Raw genomic sequence first — 23,238 nt, 5'->3', positions numbered from 1 at the left:
ACCACTCTCGTCCACTCTCGTAAGTAAAATAATTAATTTTTATTGATCAAAATACCGTCTATTTTCTAGATAACACTATCTGACATTGTTTATTTTTTCATCCACTCAGTTAATAAAAGAGTTGACCGTTATTGACCATAATACCATCATTTTAACCCATGCTTCTCCCTTTTTCTCTCCAGGACAAAATTTCAATATCAAAAGCTGTTTCGACACATTCACAAGGCAAATACATTTTTGTGTCGGTTCGGAACATGTTGGGCATCAAATTTAAAAAACATGAGATAAAATGGAAAATATTTTAATAAAAAAAAATCGACTTTTTGGTTTGGAAGAATGGTTTAAAAAATAAACACTTAATATTGTTAATATTGTGGTGTCTAATGGATAAATAGTTCACACATTCGCAACTATTCGATTTGATATTTGAAAGACAAGAATGATTTTGACCTATACGTACTAAAATATGTATTTTCCTAAAAATAATGATTGAACCAACCACCGGGCCAAGAATTCACGCCCAAAAGCCCTACGATTCAAAAAAGAGATGACATTCGTACACTACTGAAAACACAGTGAAAGTTTACTTCAAAAAATCAAAATATCCAACGATCAAGAAATGCTACGCAACCATGAAGATAGATTGAGGACGATCGGACGGATCTTATGAGGAGAGAGCGGGTCCCCATGGCCATAGCTTGAAGAGAGAGCATCACCATTAACGCTCTATCCTGCAACTCTGTACTCTCTCTTTGACCTTAGTGTCTGCCCTATAAACAGAAGAAGCAATGAATGGGGAGAAGGGATCAGGGTTAGATTTCAGATTAATCACCAAATTTAAGGTGTAGAGAGAGAATAATTTTTCAAGTGAGATTAAAATACCCCTGAATTATTTTCGAACAAATAATATATTATATGCTTTTTTTTTTTATAGTCCTGCCCCTAAATATTGGTGAATTTATACTGTCACCGTTTTTTTTTTTTTTTTTGCTGAAGCAGGTAAAAGCTATAAATCCATCCCATGGAGTTTAGTCAAAGTTTGCAATTTTTTACCTATTTAAGCGGAACTATAAGAGCTACGCATGTGGCAACTCCTGCTCACGACATTATTTCCTTATCAATTGAGAGAGAATGGGGAGACATGAGAAAGAGAGAATCAAGAAAAGAAGTATATATTGTGTACTGGATTAATATAAAAGGTATATATTTATATTATGTATATTTAGGAAAGATATGAATAATATCTTGTATTTATATTAAATTTAGTATATTATAGGAAATTATATCAATTGAGAGAGAGTGGGGAGACATGAGAAAGAGAATCAAGAAAAGAAGTATATATTGTGTACTTGATTAATATAAAAGGTATATATTTATATTATGTATATTTAGGAAAGATATGAATAATATCTTGTATTTATATTAAATTTAGTATATTATAGGAAATTATAATTTATTTCTTTATTTTCTCATCCGTAATTTATCTATGGTGTAGTTGGCATACGGATGCATCCGTAGATGTAGAGGTAAGGTGCACCTTCAAATTTTATCATGGTATATAATTTTGATATAAAATGTTTTTAGGATTATCTCAAAAATCTAGTTTTATATCTAATTATAAACTTTAAAATTTCAAAAATAGTTAAAATCAAGTAGATCTATAGACATATGAAAATATTGAAAATGGACGGTGTAGATAATATGTTGTAAAATGCACTATTTTTTAGACTTAATATCTTTTTATTTTTCATAGTCATACATCTCGATGTCGAGATGATCAATCAAATGGTTTTTGAACATTAAGACTATTTTTTTCGATGGATTTTTGAGTTGCATCCGTAGTTCTACATTATAAGGTTGCATCATTATACAAACTTTTTTCTTTATCTATAAAAAACAAGTCTGCGTATTCATACGATTAATGGACACTGAGTCTCTTAAAAAAAACTTGAGACTCTTCACAAGAATGATGTGGATAAAGCTGGCAATCGGTTGGGCCGGGTTGGGGTGAACCAGAACCTAGAGGCCCAACCAAGGAAACCCATAATCTTAGATATTGGCTTTTAATGATCAAGGCTGAGGTGGGGTAGCCTAAAAAAAATTGGGGAAATCTAATAAAAAAATTATTATTTTTCAACTATTTTAACATTGTACTCTTTATCCTCTTTTACGACCATATTAATGGGTATTTTGAAATTAAACTTCCATAGAAATTATTTCTTTTAAATATGTATAACATAAAAAATGGTTGAGCCAAAGGGCCTTGGCCCCACCCAACCAGGGCGGCCAAGAATTTCGGCCCAAAAGCCCCCCTACTCTCGAACCAAATGAGGTGGTTTTAAGTGAGGTCGTTCAGACTCGAGACCAAATCTAGCGGTATGAATTGAGGCTATTCCTAGGTGGGCCGGGCCAAGTCGTGTAGCCCACGACCACGGTACTCTTTTTTTTTTTTTTGACAATATTGGACATTTTATTACAATAAATGGGGGGGCCATCTGAAACAACCCAAGAAACATAGTCGCTCTTTTTTTAGCCAACGCATCTGCTAAATCATTGCCCTCCCTGTATGTATGTTGGAAAGAAGCACTAATCATATTGCGTCACCCCTTCTTATCCTGTGTGAAGTGCACCCCTTGGTTTAGCTAAGAGCCAAAGCCGATGCTCTAAACAATCAAGAGAGAGGGAGAAGGGTGAAAAGAGAGAGCAAAATAAAAGATCTCCAAAAAAATCGTTCTCACTTTTTTTAAAATGTTAATAAATAAATTTTTTTTAAAAAAACTTCTTTTAAAATATTAATAAATAAATAAATAAATAAGTAAAAAAGAAGAACGAAGAAAAGATGGGAGAGAGAGAAACCATTACCACAGGGACCCACTTTCTTTTTCAGTATCACGTGGCTTCGATGCCCATCAATTGTGAGGGAAGACAGTCCAATAAAATTTTTCAAAGTGTTGATTTGTGGATTTTTGAGTGGTGGGCACTCAATTTTTATAAGGGTCCTTGGATCAATAAATGGCATCACACTAAGCTCAGGCCTTGTTTATGCGTCAATTTCTTGGGAGGGCTATCCTATAAAATAACACCCAAGTCCCAAAACAATTGGTTTCTATTTAGTTTATGCTTTTGTAGCCTTGCATATCCGCAATAGAAAACGGGGCCACGTGATACTGAAAAAGAAAGTGCGTCCCTCTCTCTCTCTCTATGATAGAGTATGATGTCTCTTTCTATCTCTTCCTCTTTTTTCTCTCATTTATGTTCAAGGATAATGCAACACACGCCTTTTTCTCTCTCTAAAATAGGGCTTTGGCGGTAGTATTTGCCCTATTGGAAGACCTCTTAGTCCATTCTCACTAAAGGGTACAGCCCCATATCTCTACTGACATGCCATTATTTGGGGAAATGGCTTAGGGTTGTGGTGGTAGCACCCCCAATCACCACGTTGTGGTTTTCATTCACATCACTAGCACCACCCCACTAGCACTTTCAAAATATAGCTCCTAATCTATTTGAAAAAATGGGTAGGGGCTTGACTTCCCCACTGAATTACTCAAAAAAAAAAAGAAAAGGAAGTACTAAGGGGGAAATTCATGACGAGTCAATGATACCCATTCTTTGGGGATACAGAGGCATTCCTTTTGGGAACGGGGTTGAGTTCATGGTGGTAGCACTATTTGAGCCTAGCCAACAATCCAAATTTTTATTTCCATTGACGCATTCGGAAACTAACTATTTCTAAAATGGGTGGGCCTATATTCCAATTCATCTACCCAAAAAAAGAAGCATGCATTTAGCCTATGATTTGCTTTTGTATATTTTAGAGCCCAAAACTTCAATGTAGAATTTAATGAAGGAAAAAGTTTATATAATGTTGCAACCTTTTTTTTTTTTTTTTTTGACAAATATTACTATTTTTATTAAATCTACGAAAAGGAAATTACATCATTAGAGATAACAAGAGAAGGTTCAACAGGATCCCCCTTAGACAACTCATCAGCAATCGAGTTAGCTTAGCGGTAAATATGAGTAAAACCGTGATGGGAATAGACAGGTCCATAAATGCGTAACCATAGAGGACGAAGTTTCCAAGGAATCCATTGCTCCTTATTATACCAGTTAATGACATTTAGTGAATCCCCTTCAATCCAACACATATCCTCACTCAAACCATGATAAAAGCGCACACATATCAGTGTAGTTTGCAGTTGCACATCCAATTGGCCCCGCAAAGGAAAGAGGGTATTACCAAAACAATCCCTTACCACTTCGTCAATACCAGCTCTTCCAGGATTACCAAGAGAACTGCCAACGAAATTGAGTTTCAAAGGTCGTTATATAAGGTTGCAATCTTGAAATGAAGAATTAAGGTGCACTTCAAAAATCCATCATAAACTGTTGTTTTGATGTTGGAAAACCCTCTAATTGATCATCTTAGCATCGAGATGAATGAATATAAAAAGAAAAAAATATTTCGAGTTCTAAACATAATTTATCTTACAACACACTATCTGGAATGTTCGTTTTCAAGATTTTCAAGTGTTTATAGATCTATTTGTTTTGAGCCATTTTTGGAGTTAAGATTTTATAATTAAAAATGAAAATAGATTCTTAATGTTGGGTTTTTGTGGCATTTAAAAGCCTTATGAGTGCTGGTAAAATGAAATGATATAGTGGAACATGAACTCAGTGAGAGTGTGGTCCCTCATAGATCATACTATGCAAATGATGTTTGCGGATACCGGACTGTGTTTGACGATCTAGGCCAGTCGGTTGGAAAAAACCCATGTTACATGGGCATGAAGAACAAACCGACGAGGGTTTATGGGTTAGCCCTTGACGAGGTCGGAGAACATGCCTGGATGAGTGAGCCGAGGGACTGTGTGACCCTTGTATGTGATGGTGGCCTACAGAGACGGGGGCCGAAACCTCATCCATGTGCCATCACACAACATGCATATCGATAGATGGTTGGGGAAAGCCAAAAATCCACTTTTTAAGGTGAAGTATATGCATATGCAAGAGATCCACCTATGCATCATAGAGCTGTAGTCGCATCAGGTTTTGATAACCTGGACTCGTCTCTAGGGGAGGATATGCATTATGAACTGCATGATGAAGATCCGACAGTGCTCATTCTACCTATATTACTATTCATTCTAGCAGGCCAGCTATTTTAGCTTTTTCCTATATATATATATATATATATATATATATATATATATATATATATATATATATATATATATATATATATATATATATATATATATATATATATATAAGATGCTACGGTACGCCAATTCGTGTACTGCTACAGTAAACGCCAAACTGCCCAGATCGAATCTGGGTCGATCTGACGATCACGGATGTCCAGTAGTGTTTCATTTTTCATTCTTTTATATACAAATCAGAATGATTTGAACTTTGGAACGTGTATTTATAAAAAATAGATGAATCTACAAAAAATATAAAAACAAATATTTTTCATAAAATAAATTGATCAAAATACCCCCAAAGTGTTTTAGGTGTATTTTGGTTAATTGTATTTTTACGAATTATTTTTATTTTTATGTTTATTAGGTACATCTCACTAAGATTTACACACAATCCATATTTCAGATAATTTTGATTTATAGAAAACAAATTAAAATTCAAACACTCTTGGACAATCATGACCGTCAGATCAGCCCAAATTCAATTTGGGCCGTTGGGCGTTTACTGTAGCAGTACGCACATGGGCGTACATGAACTTTTTCATATATATATATATATATATATATATATATATATATATATATATATATATATATATATATATATATATATATATATATATATATATATATATATATATATATATATATATATATATATATATATATATATATATATATACACACACACACACACACATACACACACACACACACACCAATGTTTCTAATTATTTAGAATCATTGATTACCTAAGACCTTGAACCATAAGAAATTTTGAAGGAATGTCATCTTGTTGGGCTTCCTTGACATATGTTGTATTGATTTTATAACTTGGTTTGTATGGATTTACTACCAAGATGACTAGTGTGGCTGAATATATGTGGTTCAAGAAGGTTTTGCATATTGTGAAACCAACGGGCACTAAATTACATATAGCATGAAACTTGCTATGCTACCTCATGATATAGGCATAAGAATGTTGAGAATATATATATATATATATATATATATATATATATATATGTTATTTGTGTAATAATTGAGTGGGAGCTACTACAGTCCCACGTTTCTTTTAGTTACTTGGATATTCATGTATACATGTGTAAGCTATCTCATACATCTATATGATGCGAACTCTACATCTAGATATGTATTCACGCTTGGAGGGGGTACAGTTTCCTGGAACTAAAAAAAACAGGATGTGGTAGAATTGTTCACCATGGAGGCAAAGTACGTGGCGTGCTGTTTGGTTACCAACGAGGCTGTAATTTCTTAATCGACTTGAACTTCACCTTGTGAGTTGTGAAGCAGTAAGGATTTTCTACGACAACACAACGGTGATATGTGCATCAAAAGCGCTACGATTCCATAAGAGCTCCAAACATATAAAACTATGTTTCTATCACCCGATGAATGAAGTGAGTTTGAGAAAGATCGAGATCTCGATAAACTAAATATTTCAGTGAGAGTACATTCTAGTATTTTGCAGGACAACTGGAACAACACATTATAATGTTGTTCACCCATGGAACCCAGATGTATGGCGCTAGTTGTATGGCTACAAAAGGGAGTAGTTTATTTGAAGAATTCATTTGAGCCTATGAACATATGATCCTATGCGGTTATGGTACATAATGATCTTCTACGACAATAGGTCCACGATTCATAATGCGATATGAAAGATGGACTACAACCATTTTTTGGATGAGATCTGAGCAGCAAAGAGAAAAAAAATCGTTACCTTTATAAATTCTTTTGTGAAATGATTGATAGTGAAAATCATGATTAATTTATTGAGAGAGAATAAGTGAAAAATGCTTGAGAGAGATATTGTAATTGGGAGAGAGAGATGGGGATGAGAGAAAGTGAGGAAAAGAGAATGTAAAGCCTTCAAAGGCCAAGTGGGAGATGTTAGGTTTATATGGCCTTTAAAAGCCTTATGAGTGCTTGTAAAATGAAATGATATAGTAGAACATGAACTCAGTAGGAGTGTGGTTCCTCGTGGACTATAACAAGCAAAATATGTTTGCAGATACCAAATTGTGCTTAACGATCTAGGCCAATCGGTTGGAAAAAACTCATGTTACCTGGGCATGAAGAACAAACCGAAGAAGGTTTATGGGTTAGCCCTTGATGAGATTGGAGAACATGCACGGATGAGTGAGTCGATGGACTGTGTGACCTTTATGTACGTAGAGACGGGGGCTAAACCTCATCTATGTGTCATCACACAGCATGCATATCGATGATCGTTCGTAAAAGCCAGAAATTCACCTTTTATGGTGAAGCATATGCATGTACAAGATATCACCCTATGCGCCATAAAGCTGTGGTCACATCAGGTCTTGGTGACCTGGACTCGTCTCTAGGGGAAGACTTGTAATCAACACACTGGGATTGTAACCCTTTGGCTTATTGACCAGACTTTGGTGACATATTAATGAGTCACTACTTGGACTATAGGTCATGGGAAACACTAGGTCGGTCTGATAAAGCAAGTGTGGTCCGTAGTCCACAGTTAAAGGTGGAGTGCCCCATGATTGTTGCTTCAATTCCTAAATTATATGGATCAATTTCACATCAAATTAATTTAATTGTATTTATTTTATGATAATAATTATTATAGAATTTTTATTTGAAGTTTTATGAACATTTAGATATTTTATTTATAATTTTTGGATTTATAAAATTGAAGATATTGATTTTACAATGTTTTAATATTCACTATAAATTATTTTGTTAATTTTAAATGCATAAAAATAATAATCATGGGGGCCCATTGTACACATAAACCCACCATGTTTCTAGAAGGTGGGGCCCAAATGTGCCTCCCATGACGCCCCACCTCTTACTATTTTCTATTTTATGGAAAGTTTTGTTTTGTGGTCCATGTGACCTTATGTTTTGGTAACTTTAAATTGTAACATGTGGTCAAATTATGCATTGAGTATGTATTGACCATATATTGACTTAATATAGAAGTAGATATTGACTTGATATATCTTTGATAGATTTTATGGAAAATATGTATAGAGATGTGCTATTTTTATGGAATGCACAATATTTAATTAAAATTAATTTAACTTATTTTTTATTGATGGGAAAATGGTTTAAGAAAGGGGGATAATGGTTCATGCACTTTCTATAATGTTGATGACCCATCTATGGAATGGATGTACTCATATCCCTCGCCCCACAAGTCACCTTTGATCGACGGTCCGTGTTCAATCTCATAAGAAAATGCAAGCCAAAAAAAACCCTAAGAAACCCTAATCTTGTTCAAGCCTATAAAAAAAAATTTGTCTCTACCTAAAATCTCTACACTTTATCTTTCTATCTCTCTCATGTTTGATCTCTCTCTTCCACGTTGTGAAATGGGGCTAAGGGATTAGGCTATGAAGTTCTTCTCTCTTCCATCTCTTAACTATGGATTTATGATTAAGGGTTAGCAAAATGAGAATCAATCTCTCTTAACCTAAGTTGCTAAGGGAATGCATTTAGGTTTGGAGTTTGTGAGCAAAAGGGTTTTATGTTCCATTGGTGTGGTTTGGCCTAATCTTGCTTTCTCAGTTTGAGATTGAAGCAAGCTTGTCGATCTCGTGCCATTGGATAGTGGTGATTCGGTGTGGGGCTAATAAGCCCGATTTAGGTAATCTCCGACACTCTTCTCTTTTATTTCTTGCAATCTTATTTTTTTATTCTCAAGTATAGTTCATAGTTATTTCAATGGCATCAAGTTTTAAGATCTTAGTTTTATTGTCATGTTGATTTTATTTTGAAGTATATGTTGTTATAATAAGACCACCTGCAAGTGATCTTTTGCCAAAACAAAAGTGGTGATATATATATATATATATATATATATATATATATATATATATATATATATATATATATATAATTTATTGGTAAAAGATTACATAGGTCATTCTATCACTCAATTCATCCTAAGAATTTTTTCATCAAAATTATATTTATAATAAAATTTAGAGGTGCGACTTAATTTGATTGTTTTAGGTTGCAACCTTATACAAATCACACCCTTTAATGAAATGGAATCCGTAACTTTAGTGAATACAACCCTTTTGTTTTGGAAAGGAAATATATATATATATATATATATACCTCAAGGGCAAATAAAATCCTTTGACCCTTTGTGAATCGCCTCATCTTTGCTATCGAAATACTTAAAGAAATAAATTCTTAGTCTTTAAAAGGCTAGCAATCCATAAAATAAATAAATTATGAGAAAGTCTCCTGGACGTTGGATGTGTACCCTTGCAATGGATTAGATTAAATGTGGTCACTTTTAATGGTTATGAAAGTATTTCGTGTTTTATTTATTTATAGTAGTTATTGCATAGAATGAGACCATTTATCTTTTATACAAGGAGGTGACAAGTACTTATAACCATTGGATGTGAAATTTGATAGCTTGAGTGTGTGACATCGTTCGAGAAAATTCATTTTGAAGTTTGAGCTTAGTTAATAGAATAAAGGCAACCATCAAATTTTACATCCAATGCTCAAGATTAATTGTGACCACTCTGTACTAAACATATGATCTTATTGTATACTTTTTCTTATTAAAATTTACGATATAGATGTATCACTAAGTGGCATGCCAAATAAAAATAATAAAAAATATTTTAAACCAAAACTTAACCGATGTATTCTTAAAAGAATTTAAAGGTATTTTTGTCAACCTTTTTATTAAATTTATTTTTATTTAATGCATCATATAAAAATTCATCCGTATAACAAATAAGGTATACTAGGTTCATTCTATAGCATCAGGGGTGCATGTGCCCCGTCCAAGGATGCCATGCCAAACCACAAATTATTTGTCAACTTTATCATGCGGTTATTTATGGGTCTTAGAAAAAGTGCAGAACTCGCTTAAGGCCCCATAATGGGGTTGGGCGGCCCTATGTACCAGTACACCGAAATGCTTTTTGAACTATTTCGGTGTACCAAATCTATTAAGAGGTATTCGATAAAATTGGAACGATACAGAGAAGATTAGTATAGCCCCTAAACAAAAACGACACGCACATATCGAGAGATAGTCTAAAAAAAATCTTTATCTTTATCCCAAACATAACCAGCATCTCCCTCTAGGAAACAAAGGGGTGGGTCTGATTTGGCTGAGGAATTGTACTCCACATTGCTGCTTTCATATATGTATGGTAGGTATGTGTTTGTTATAATTTGAGAGGTAAAGAAGAACTATGGGAAAGCTTAAACCAAAAAATTGACGTATTCCTACAATAGACCTAATCATAGACACGTTTCCGCCAACCGTACGTTGAAATTTTGAAGCGAAGAGATGAATCTGCCAAAGTTGTGTTTCAAGAATCAAAGGCAATGTCCAAGAAACGTAACTCTTTTTTTTGAGAGGTAGGTTCTATCTCTTATCCATTGGATTAAATGATTTTTTAGTAATAAATATTAAAATATATGATAAAAATAAAGAAAAAAAAATATGATATGTTTAAGAGCCTATGGCCACCTATACGTTCCGACACCATATAGGTTTCTTCCAAATCATGGGGCTTGAGTTTTGAAAACCATAACTATGTATAGGTTCAATAGTGCAGTTTAACATCATCGTAATCGCCTCTCTCTCTCTTTCTATCTCCCCAAGTGATCTTTCGTTTTAGCACAATGATACTTATTTTGAAAGTATCCTGTACTCCTTCGGAAGCATAGTTTAAATTTACTTCCTCGGTCACAAGAAGTACTTGAGAGGGTTTTTTTTCAATCTGAAATGGTGGGCATAAGAACCACTAGATGATTATAGACAAAAGAAAAAATTTAAATTTGAATTTTCTAACACTTAGATCTAACATTCTAAAAATTGAATTGTTTCTATTCAACCTTGAGATATTATTTTTTTAAAGAATATAAAAGGTACAATGAAAAAATATTTTTTATCGACGTTATATCTCCGCAATTTTGGGATCCTAAAATTAATCTTACTTATGGTTTTACCTAAAGGAGTAAATAAATAGTATACTACTGAGGGAGTATAACATACTTTTACAAGGTCAACTTTCATTGCGAATATCGCTCTTTATTCACATCTAATAACTTTAAAACGCCAACTCCTAAAAATATCGGGTACGGCCCTCTCTTCCGCACTAGATTACAAAAAAAACATAAAAACAACTTTATCAAGTCCATCAATAATTTCGTATTAGCTCTTTATCAAAAGTATAGAGGAACACTTTATTATCAACATCCAAGCTTTATTTCAATTATTTGGAGTCGGTTAAAAAATGTATGACTAAAAAAAATATTGAGGGTAGCCTACTAGCTAACAACTACCATGCTAATTCTACAGCCTATATTGAATATAGGCTGATCCAATGATCACGATTATATTTTGTATTTAAATTTTAATTTTTTTCTATAAATTCAAATTACTTGAATTTTTGAACCAATATTCGTTAAATACAAGAGAATCTAATAAAAATATAAAAAAACCATTTGTAAAAAATAAAATGACTAAACTATCCCTAAGACTTTTCAGAAATATTATAATCAATTTATTTTTGTGAATTATGCTTTAAATATTTTAAAAGATTTATACAATGAGACTATTTACCATTGGTACGTAGAGGTCACAATTACTTGCAACCATCAAATATGAAATCTGATAGCTTAGGTGTGTTATAAAGTTCGAGAAAATTTCTATTGAACTTTGAGCTTGATCAATGAAATAAATGCAACCACCTAATTTCACATCCAATGGTCAAGATTAATTGTGACCACCTTGTACAAAAGGTAAAATAATCTCATTATATACTTTCTCATATTTTTATAAGAAGCGCCTTGATGAAGAGAATTGATGTCTAAAATTTCATATGATTTGAATTTTGTATAAAGAATATTAAAATATCAATACGAAATGAGATCGTGACTGTTAGATCGGCGAAGATTCAATCTGAACCGTTGACTAACATTGTAGCTGTTAGCTAGTAGGCTCACTTTTGCTTTCCTTTATAACTAAACACTTGAAGGCACATAATAAGTTATAGAAAAATATATAATCATTTACCTTTAGTACAAAGTGGTCACAATTAATCTTGACAATTGGATGTGAAATTGGATGGCTATATTTATTTCATTGATCAAGCTCAAAGTTCAATTTTTTTTTTTTTAAACTTTATAACATACAATTAAGCTATCAAATTTCACATCAAATAATTATAAATAATTATGATATGCCAGTAGTAAAGATAAATTTTCTCATTATATACAATCCCATAAGTTATTTGAAAATGCAAACTAAACGGATTTGTTGGTGATTAGTGACGGGGATTCGTACGTCTATAAAATACAATAATAATTTTATATTTGTTTTATCACCCTTCATCCCAACGTCATCCCCACGTCAACTTATGAAAAAACAAAAACAAAAACAAAAAAAATGTATTTTTTTTTTTGAGAATATTGAATTAAGGAGGTTAAGACTGAAGTCAAAGGGAAAAATCAAGCTAATCCCTTCAAATTGGAAGGACAGCTAGATTGGCCTCTTTACTTGAGAGTTTACAAGTTTGAATGCAACAAGCACGAGGCTGAAATAATTTATGGTTTGTAGTTGAATTTTAGAACTTATAAACAATTTTTTTTGTTTTTTATTTATTTAAGAGATTTAGGGACGAATAAATGTGGTTCTCCTTTGTTAAAAAATTCTATGCTCCCACGAGAGCATGTTGTCTATTTACTCCCTTGAGTAAAATTCAGTCAAGGATTTCAAATTTTGGGTTGTAATTTCATCAACCTATCAATTACTTAAAAAAAAAAAAGTTTCGAGTCACACCATTTATGTGCTTGAAAGAATGACATCTCAAGATAGAACATAGGCAATCCAATTTTAGAAGGTGAGATCTTAGTATGGATGAACTCAATATTCATTTTTTTTTCCTTAAAATAACTGTCTGATAATTTTTAAGCAATTCCAAAACTTTTAGACCAAAAAAACCAAAAAATAAATAAATTCCAAGGATCATTTTTCATCAAGGGACTTGGTGCATATATGCCCTTGCGGGAGGACACTACTGGTTCTCCCTAGATAAATAGTTGTTTTTCTTTTATTTTCTAACTTTATTTATTTTTGCCATGATATTTCTAGTCTGTCTATAGTCTATACTCTATAGCAGCTCGCCAGTGTCCAAGTGGACTCGGGCGAGTATGGGCAAGGCCGAGTTACCACGAGTTGTGTGTACAAATTTGGGTGCATAAAAAAGTTAAAATAATATGTAAAAAATATGGGTTCGCTTAGGCATATGATCCTTCCGGTAAAAATCTTTTCTAAATACTAAAAAAATTAACTTTCTTTTTCTCAAAACTCATATGATTTTCAATAGGGCCCAAATTTTTAGATCAATAAATTATTCGTAAGAATTTTAACCCAAGGGAACATGTGTAGAGTATCATGTTGCCGGATCACCCAACACCATCTCCTATCCCACTCTTTGATTCTTTTGGGACCATTGTACCTAAAAGTCTCCTTGGTGATTGGCTAAAATTATGTGCTTCCGCATGGACTTTTATATTTGGAAAAATATCTTCATACTCTTTATTTTTAGGTTTCATTTCATAATAGATTCAAGGTTTTAAAAGATATTTTAAAGCATAAAACTTGTAGATTTTATTTCTTCTAATACTCTTAGCTAATTTAAAACTGTTTTTTAGGCCAAAGAAATTTAAAAAGACATGTCTTTTTTAAAATTCATCTTTCCAAACTTCTCTATTTCTCTCTCTCTCTCTCCGCACCTACCTTTTTTCTTTCTCTCCATCTTTCTCATCTCTCTCTCGTCCCAAATACACAATATACAGAGAGAAATAGAACAACGAATATAGAGAAACAAGAGAGTGAGGAGAAAGCTACTCCCGTATAAACTCGTTTAGCATTCCATTACTCCCTGAATCTTATGGATCAGAGCTTCTTCAATCGTACCCAGAGCCTCTCTCATGAAATATGTGCTTAATCTCATCGTTCAACCACAATACTCTTGCCAATTCAAAGCTCCATCATGGTCCTTGTCTCCCTCTCTAACCATGGCCATGAGTTCTCTATCATTGAGATAATCTCATACCAAAATAGTAGAATTTTTCTTCAAGCTCTCAAATGTTATCGAACCCTTAGATGGGTCTGCCAAAAACTTGAATCCATTGAGTTTCACTTGGAAAGCATCGGCTTCGAGCTTTTCGGCCATGACAAGAAGCAAATCTTCGTACTCCATTGCCTAGTTTTGGCCCATTTTTGTCGTTTTTTTGGTATTTTTTTAACTTTTGTTTTGTTGGAGAAAAAATGAGGCTGTTGATGGTATCGGTTGACAAAGAGGTTTGGAGAGAGGAATTATAGAAGAGGGAGAGTATTTTATTGGGGATTTGGGCTAATTTGACCTTGATTTGTGTAGAGAGGTATTATGGAGATATTTTCCCAAAAAATGTTCCTGCTTAAATTGGTGTTATGTAGAGGACTTTCATGGATTTCACGGAGGTGAGAGGCTACCGAGAGAAGAGATAAACACGGGAGGAGAGACAGTGAGACGTAGGAAGAGAGAAAGAGAGAAGTTTGGGGTATGTAAATAAATAGAGAAAAAATATTGGGTTGGATCTCACGGAGGTGAGAGGTTATAGGGAGGAGAGAGAGAACGGGAGGAGAACGAGTGAGAGATACATGAAGAGATACAAATAAAGAACTTTGGGGTACATAAGTGAAGAGTGAGAAAAAATTAAGTTTAAAAAGAGCATGTCTTTCTGACATTTGTTTAGATTTAAAAAATTAGGTTTAAAATGGCCGAGGGGTTAAAGTATATATTTTAAAACCTTAGGTTTATTAAGAAATGAAACTTAAAAATAGGGAATATGGAGCGAAATGACAAAATATCTCTACCAACATAGATGAGGTTAGCATGCGGCCAAGCTCGCACATATACAAATATGAGCTTGGTAATAAATATATTTTTAAAACATAATTTGATCCTAATTTTTAGAGAATACATAATCTTTAACATGGAGATCATGGATATGAAAAAATATATAACTTTTGAAAACTAAAAATAATAATGGAAAAATATCTCTATAGACTCTATTTTCAACTTTCATTTCTTCATTGACCTAAGGTTGCAAAACCTATCTTACTACATAAAAATTCGCTCTATTAGATCTCCTAACCCCTAAACATATTTTATTCATTTTTTACTAATTTTTTTGACCCAATAAATTTAAAAAAGATATTGTTTTCTAAACCTCTCTCTCTCTCTTGAGACGATTCCCTTTCACTCTCCCCTTATGAACCTCCCAAACCATTCATCTCTCGATTTTTTCCAAAATCCCGTCCTATCACCAACCCTGAACAGGCCATCTCATATCAAGATCAGGCCTCCATGACCACTTTCTCTTCTCTTTCTCTCTCATCTCCTTCACAACTGAAACTTCCTTTCTCTCTCCCCTACCGAAACTCGAAAAGAAACGGCTCAGAAATGAGCCTGAAGACGGTTTCCTGTGACTGCTACTGATTTCTCCTACTTCGAATCCCATTGATTTTGAGAGCCTCTCATAGCTGGTAAACCTTGCACTCTCTGAAGGGATCGATACAAAGAATAGGATAATGATCTTTGATTTCCCCATTCTAGAGGTGGATCTCTCAATGCTGAAGCTCCTGCACCTCATTTCCTTCAATTTTTTGGCCCTCTAAAATTTTCTCTCTTAGTTCCAAGGATGACCTGTACGCGTGGTGCTCTCTCTCTCTCTAAACCCCTCTGTCTTGACATGATTCCCTTTAGTTGCTCTGATTTGGGATGAGAGAGACTGTTATTTAGAGAGAGATTCAGGGAATCACAGGAGAGAGACAGATGGGGATAGAGAAAATGGATGGAAAAAAAGAAGAGAGAAGGATATTGGGAAGTAGAGAGAGAAAGGTTGGGGAGATTTACATGGAGAGAGATTGAAACACGTCAAGAGAGTTAGAAAAAGACGTATTTTTAATTTTGTTTGGGTTAAAAGTTAGAATGAAAATAAATAAAGTTATTTGGAAGTTAAAAAGATAGATTTTGGAATTTTGAATTTAGAAAAAAATGTAAGTTGAATATAAAGAGATATTTTTCCAATAATAATTATATTTAGAAAAAATTTGGATGGCTCATTACAATTATTTTAAATGAACCACTTATTTACATCCATATTTAAGATGTATGCTTTATATCTTTGGATCGCATATTGTACAAATGCGGTCAAGCCTACACGAAACAATTATTCTTACTTTAATAAAGTATCTTTCTAATTCTATATTTAAGTCTTACTAACTTTAAGAAATTAATTTCTTACAAATTCAAAATTATGATTAGAATAATTTCAAACATCAAACAAATATGAGGCAATATTAAATATGTTAGTTTTAATCATTTAAATTATAATTATCTCCTAAATGGGTATTATATCTAGGAGGTTAAGTGAGAGTAACTAATACTATTTTTTTGCCTTATATCTAATATTAATCCAGATGAAGCTTAAAGTGCACTAGCTTCCTTAGGTAAAGAAGATTTTATGGAATTTAAATTTAGGATCCACTTAAGAATCACACATGATTATTTTCCACACAAAAAATTTCAGGTGGTCAAATATAAGTGTTTGGAAACTCAAAATCTAATTTATTTTTAAAAAATATTCATTTGGTTATTTTAAAGTTGATCCAAAAATTTAGACCAAGAATCTACTCCTAATGGATCACAAAACAGATGGGGTAAGTGCACAATGCAATCCCTCAAAAAAGTACTGTACTATTTTTCACCTATAGACGTATTTTTTTCTTATATTATATATTAATACATACGCTATGTTCCTGCTAGAACATAAAGTTCATTTGCTCCCTTGGGTGAAAAAAATTATTAGAAAGAATTTTTAGATCTAGATCCACTTGAGAATCACCAGATAATTATTTAAACAAAAGGGCACATGATTTTGTGCTCTTTGACACTTAAAGTGGAAACCCCAAAAATTGTATTATATCTATTCAGTATTAGGATGCACTCTCTCTATAACATTTATTACTTGTATCTAAGTTTGGAACTCAAATTTTTGTGGATATAACCTTTCTTAACCCAGCAATGGACCTTTAAAAAAAATAAAATAAGGGTGAGACATTGCCTGGACCTTTAAAAAAATGATAATAAAGGATGGAACATGGGCTGTCTATCTAAACAACAATGTCCAAATATTAATCGGAGATAATACAATATTTCGACAATTAGGTCTAGGTTTTCAAAAAGTCAAAATCCACTTTCTTAAAAAATTATTCATTGGGTGATTTTATAAGTGGATCCCGAAAGTTAGATCAAGAAAATAGACTTAAACAGGTCTTCTACCAGGGTAGGGGTGGCAACAGGTGGGGTTAGGTCTAGTCTAGGTCCAGCCGGACCCGGACTCGATTGGACCCGGATTTGGACCTAAACCTAACACGATGCAACGAAAAAATATATTTATTTAAATATATTTAAACATTATATTATATTATATTATATATATATATATTTTATTTAAATATTATAATTAAAAATATATTTACATTTAATTCAATGTTATTAAATTATTACATATTAAATACTATTTATATAACAACACTATTCAGGTCAAGTCTGCATGATCTCATACCTGAATAATGTTCGGGTCCAGTATTTGGACCCAGACACGCTAGATCCAATTTCTTGGACCTATACCTAAACCCAAATCAAGTCCTTGATTAGGTCTGGGTCCATTGCCACCCCTATACCAGAGAAATAAGCGCTGCCCTCTCCTTTTTTAGGAAGGAAAATAAAGCTATCAATTAAATTAGATGCACAATCTTGACAATAACTTGTTACTTCTAGTTTTGAGGAAAGGACCAACATTTTATAAGAACATGGCAGTAGATTAACATAATGTGTCCTTTATTTCATAACTTCCTAACAAGAAGTGCCATATCAAAAGTAAATCCGAGATTCATAATGCAACAATAAATCCAATTTAAGTAAAATTCACGCGGCATGTTATTTCCCAATATTCATTGTAAAAATATAAAATTTATAAGGATTATATGCTAAGATGTATAACCGAGGATATGACAGAGCAGAATGGAGAATTAAGATCCATGTAGCCGACCGCAATTAATTAGAAAAATGTTAAAATGATGATGATAATGATATATCTGCCAACTAAAACCATCTGATGTGAAGTTTGACACTTTGGTTGTACCACAAAGTCCGAAACAAATTGGGTGTGCCATAATTTTCTTTAAACTTTGAGTTTGGTAATCCACTGGTCAATATTAGTTGTGACCTCGATGTAGCAAATATAAATGGACTTTACTGTATATTTTTCCTTTTATTGTAATTTTGAAAACCAATACCCTATTCAATGGACGAAACACATTAAAACTTAAAATATTTGTATTAATAAATAAGTGTCAAAGAGAAAATGAATAGTAAGAATTTGAGGAAGGAAAATTATTTCATGCGGGCTGAACCGCATTTCTGCATAAGCGGTCCAGAAAGTATGACGCCTCTATCTTAAAGATGGATGCAAGTAGGTGTTCCATCTAAAAACACTAGAAACTAACGGTTCAAATGTTTTCTTACTAGAATTATTATTTCTAGTTTTTAAAACTTATTTAGTTTTTCATATTCATGATCTCCATGTTAGAGATTACATATCTTTGAAAATTAAGTCTTAAAATCCATCTCAAAAATAGATTTATTAAAAAGCCCGCATTTCCACATATGCGGGCTTGGCTGCGTAGAAACCGGGTCTTTTGAAGAATTGGCTTAGGGTTTGGCTAGGAGTAGCGCATTTTTTTGACAAAAATAACATAAATGCCCATAGGAGGGGTCTGGACATAAAATTCACTTGCATAAATGAACTTTATAACTTTGAAAGCATCTTTTTTTTAACTCTCTACAATTTTCAAAACTTAAATATAACAATGCATGCAAGTTAAAAAGAATAGTTCTCCATCTTTTAGTTTTAAAACCTGAATTCAATGTGTTTCTCAATATGGTTTGCGACCTAATAATCCTCACAAATTATAGTTTAAAATACAACGTTTTTTTTGACATGTCAACACCCGGGGGATGAGGGGTGAGACGTTACGTTGGAGGGCAGTGGGGATGAAGGGTGGGACGTTATGATGAAGGGCAGTGGGGATGAAGGGTGGGACGTTATGTTGAGGCATTAGCCCCCCAACCACCGATGTCCCAATACCATTCTCTTTTTAAAATACAATTTGTCTCATAAATCTATATGAAACATTTAATTATTAGGTTGGTATTGTGTCCACGTGCAGCATGAAAGGAAGACCTATGTAATCTTTTGCGGAAAAAATACAAATTTTTTTTTTAATAATAATCACCTCTTATAATTTTGGCAACAAGATCACTCAGATGGTCTTATTACAAACAATAAAAATTCCAAAAATAAATAATACATCAATAAAATAAACCTCAACTACTTGATATCATTCATACAACCTAATATTGTGCTTGAGAATATAAAATAAAAGAATATACAATTAAAAGAAAAGATGCCGGAGATTACCTCAACCGAATTTTTTACACCCCACACCGAGTCACCACATCCAATAGTGCGGGATCAACGGTCTAGCTTCAATCTTGAACCGGAAAAGCTAATTTCGGCCAAACTAGGTAACCACCATTAAATCTCTACAAAATCCGAACTAAAAATTAATTAGGCTCAAATCCTAATTTTTCCAACCATTAGATTAGATCATGAGATAGAGAGAGTCTCTATATTGGGGTGTGCCCCCTAGGGTCTTTTTAGGAGAGAGAGAGAGAGTAGAGAGAGAAAATCAGAGAGTAGAGAGAGGGGTGTGGCCCCTACGAAAGAAAGAGAGAGAGAGGTGTATAGAGATGGGGGAGAGCGCCCCTATTTATAATGAAATTTAAGTCTAGGGTTTCTTATAGTTTGCCTCTTTTTTAGATTAAATATGGACTGTTGATCAAGGTGACTTGTAGGGTGAGAGATCTGATACATCCATTCCACAGATGGGTTATCAACATTATGGAAAGTGCATGAACCATTATCCCCATTTTCTTAAACCATTTTCCCATCAATATATTTAAATAAATTAAGTCCATTAAAGATATAGTGCGTACCATAAATTGCATATTCCATCTTATATTTTCCATAAGAATATTTCAATAATATCAAGTCAAGATATTCTTTCAAGATAAGATATGGTCAATATTTGCTAATCAATATTTGACCATATGCTACAAGAAATAGTTACCATATTTAACAAACTTGAAGACAAAGCAACAAGAGAAGGTATCCAAGGGTGGGGCGTGCCACCCATGTATAGTATGTGAGTCCCCACCTAATACCCACATGGTGGGCCCATGTGCACCATAGGCCCCATGTATTTTTTTTTATAAATATGTTAAAATTAAATAAGATGAATTTTAAAACATTATAACTTTGTAAATTAATGACTTCATTTTTATAAGTCCAAAAATAAAAAATAAAATATCAAATGACTTATAAAAATTCAAATAATAAATCTAAAATAATTTAATAATAAAATAAACACAATTAAATTAATATGATGGGAAGTGGATACATGTGGTTCAGGAATTGAATCAACGATCATGGGGTACTCTACTTTCAACTGTGGACTACAGACCACATTTGCTTTATCGAACCGACCCAGTGTTTCCCGTGACCCATAGTTCACGCAGGGGCTCATTAGCGGGTCACCAAAGTCTGGTCGATGAGCCAAGGAGTCTCAATCCCAGTCTGTAGATTACAGGTCCTCCCTTAGAGACAAGGCAATGTCACCACGACCTGATGCGACCACAGCTCTATGGCGCATAGGGGTATCTTTCGCACATGCATATGCTTCACCCAAATGTGGATATCTAGCTTTCTCGAACGATCTATCTATATGCATGCCATGTGATGGAACATGAATGAGGTTTTGACTCCCGTCTCTATAGGCCTACCATCACACACAAGGGTCACACAGTCCCTCGGCTCACTCATTTAGGCATAAGCTCCGACCTCATCAAGGGCTAACCCAAAAATCCTTATCAGTTTATTTTTTTTATGCCCAGGACCTTGGGTTTTCCAATCGACTGGCTTAGATCATCAAACACAGTATGGTATCCGTAAATATCATTTGCTTAGTATGGTCTTCGAGGGACCACACGCCCACTGAGTTTATGTTCTACTATGATAAATATTTTTCATTACGCACTCATACGGCCTTTAAAGGCCACATAAACCCAACATAGCATACGCGTAAAAGATGCACAAGCACCTTTTAATAGTTCAGATCAATGGTTTAAAAAGCAGATCGGTGATCCAGATCAGCGAATTGGCGATCCGGATCGGAAATCGACTGAATCGGTTCGATTAAACTTTAAAAAAAATTCGAAAAAATGATTAAAATTCATTATAAATGTTTTTTTTAAGAATTCAATAAAAAATGAGGGTACTCCATTAAGAATTTTCATTTCTTTGCATGAATATGCGAATATTGATATGTTTTTTCCCTGCATGAACTACTATTTACCATTTAATTTAAATCACACAAAAGGATAAACATAGAATTATCATGGATTAAGTATATCATCATACATGAACTACAATAACGCATATAATTCGTAACATACGATCTAAAATAAAATGACAGACGACGTCGTTCTTCATCTTGGTCACGCTGATGTCATTGATTGAATTTGCGTGACAATTCATTGACTCGATCTAAAAACGAATCATTCGAATTAGTGGGCACCTGACTATACCCAAATCCCTGAGTGTTAGTGTTTTGTTGTGGTTCTAATCCAAAATCCCCGAAGCTTGTCTATTCTTCATGCTCACTTACATTATCGTGCTCATCCCTACCCTCTTATTGTTGGGACTCGATATGTGAATAATTTGGCTGGGATTGGGTAGCCTTAGAATCGTCATCTCTCTCATTTTCCCTTAGACCTCATTCCCACTCTCCTTCATTTGGTGCAATATCACCGATATCTCCGATGAATTATGGTACGCTGGCGGGCTGCTTCCTCTTTCATGCTGCTCATCACCTTCTTCAAGGTCGTTCTCACCGATAGCCTCAAGGAACGCTTTCTTGTGTGACACTGGCTCCTCGTCTTCTACTACCCATTGTTCTGCTGTGTCTGTGACAAATATTGTGTCCAAGTCTATCGGCCCATAGTCTTCAAGCTTCCTTATTATTTATTTAAGCTTCTCCGACGGGAGTTGATTCCTTCTAGTATTGTGCAACCATTGGAACGTACTCCAGTTTCGCTCATAACGACTAGCAGAACATGTCTGGGAGAGCACCTTGATTGCTATCCTCTTTAGGCGAGGTGCATCACTACTATATATCTCCCACTATTCAGTTGGATTAAAATGCAAAAAGCATTATAAGGGCAAGAACAATTCATAAGATTAAATATATGAATGAACAAAATATTAGATAGAGGATAACCTGGATTCATCTTAGTTCGAGAATTACTATCAAGTCTAGTTTCGAATGATCCTATAGCATCCCTATACATAGCAAGCTAAAACAAAATATTTCATTTTAGTGTATTATTCCTCACAAATATAACAATTCCATCAAGTTCTTACCAAAATATTAAATAATACCTCTTGTATTGCTGCAACCTGGTTTTGATGGCTTCTCTCCAACCTAGCAATAATGTATCTGACCCCTTCCATAATCTAGTGGGGATGTTCAGGTGTTAAATAGAAAAATTTTGGGTTGAAGTAGTAACCTGAAAAATATATAGATAGAAAAATGGCATTTAAAATTTCATAAAAAAAGTAATTTAGAATGAAACATTCTAATGATATAAATATATATTTACCTACATAATGAATTGGACGTCCAAATTTGGTGTTCTACTTTTTTTCTATATTCTCGATCACTTTACTAGCAAAACTACACTTCTCCCCAATAGCTGATTTGACCCTCTCGATACCTTTATAAAGGATGCCTATGGTAGCG

The 23,238-nt window shown here is 33.6% G+C and overlaps 1 non-coding gene across 1 annotated transcript; it reads left to right on the top strand.

Moving 5' to 3' along the window:
* Positions 1-10,190: 10,190 nt before the first annotated feature.
* LOC148780215 (U6 spliceosomal RNA) lies at positions 10,191-10,298 on the top strand. The gene has a single exon (XR_016043470.1). It is a non-coding gene; the product is annotated as a U6 spliceosomal RNA (small nuclear RNA).
* The last annotated feature ends 12,940 nt before the right edge of the window (positions 10,299-23,238 follow it).

The sequence above is a fragment of the Amborella trichopoda genome, chromosome 10 (genome assembly GCF_054954075.1).
Source record: "Amborella trichopoda isolate Santa Cruz 75 chromosome 10, AtrichopodaSantaCruz75HAP2 v2.0, whole genome shotgun sequence".
Lineage (NCBI taxonomy): Eukaryota > Viridiplantae > Streptophyta > Magnoliopsida > Amborellales > Amborellaceae > Amborella > Amborella trichopoda.
This window is presented reverse-complemented; position numbering and strand designations above follow the sequence as displayed.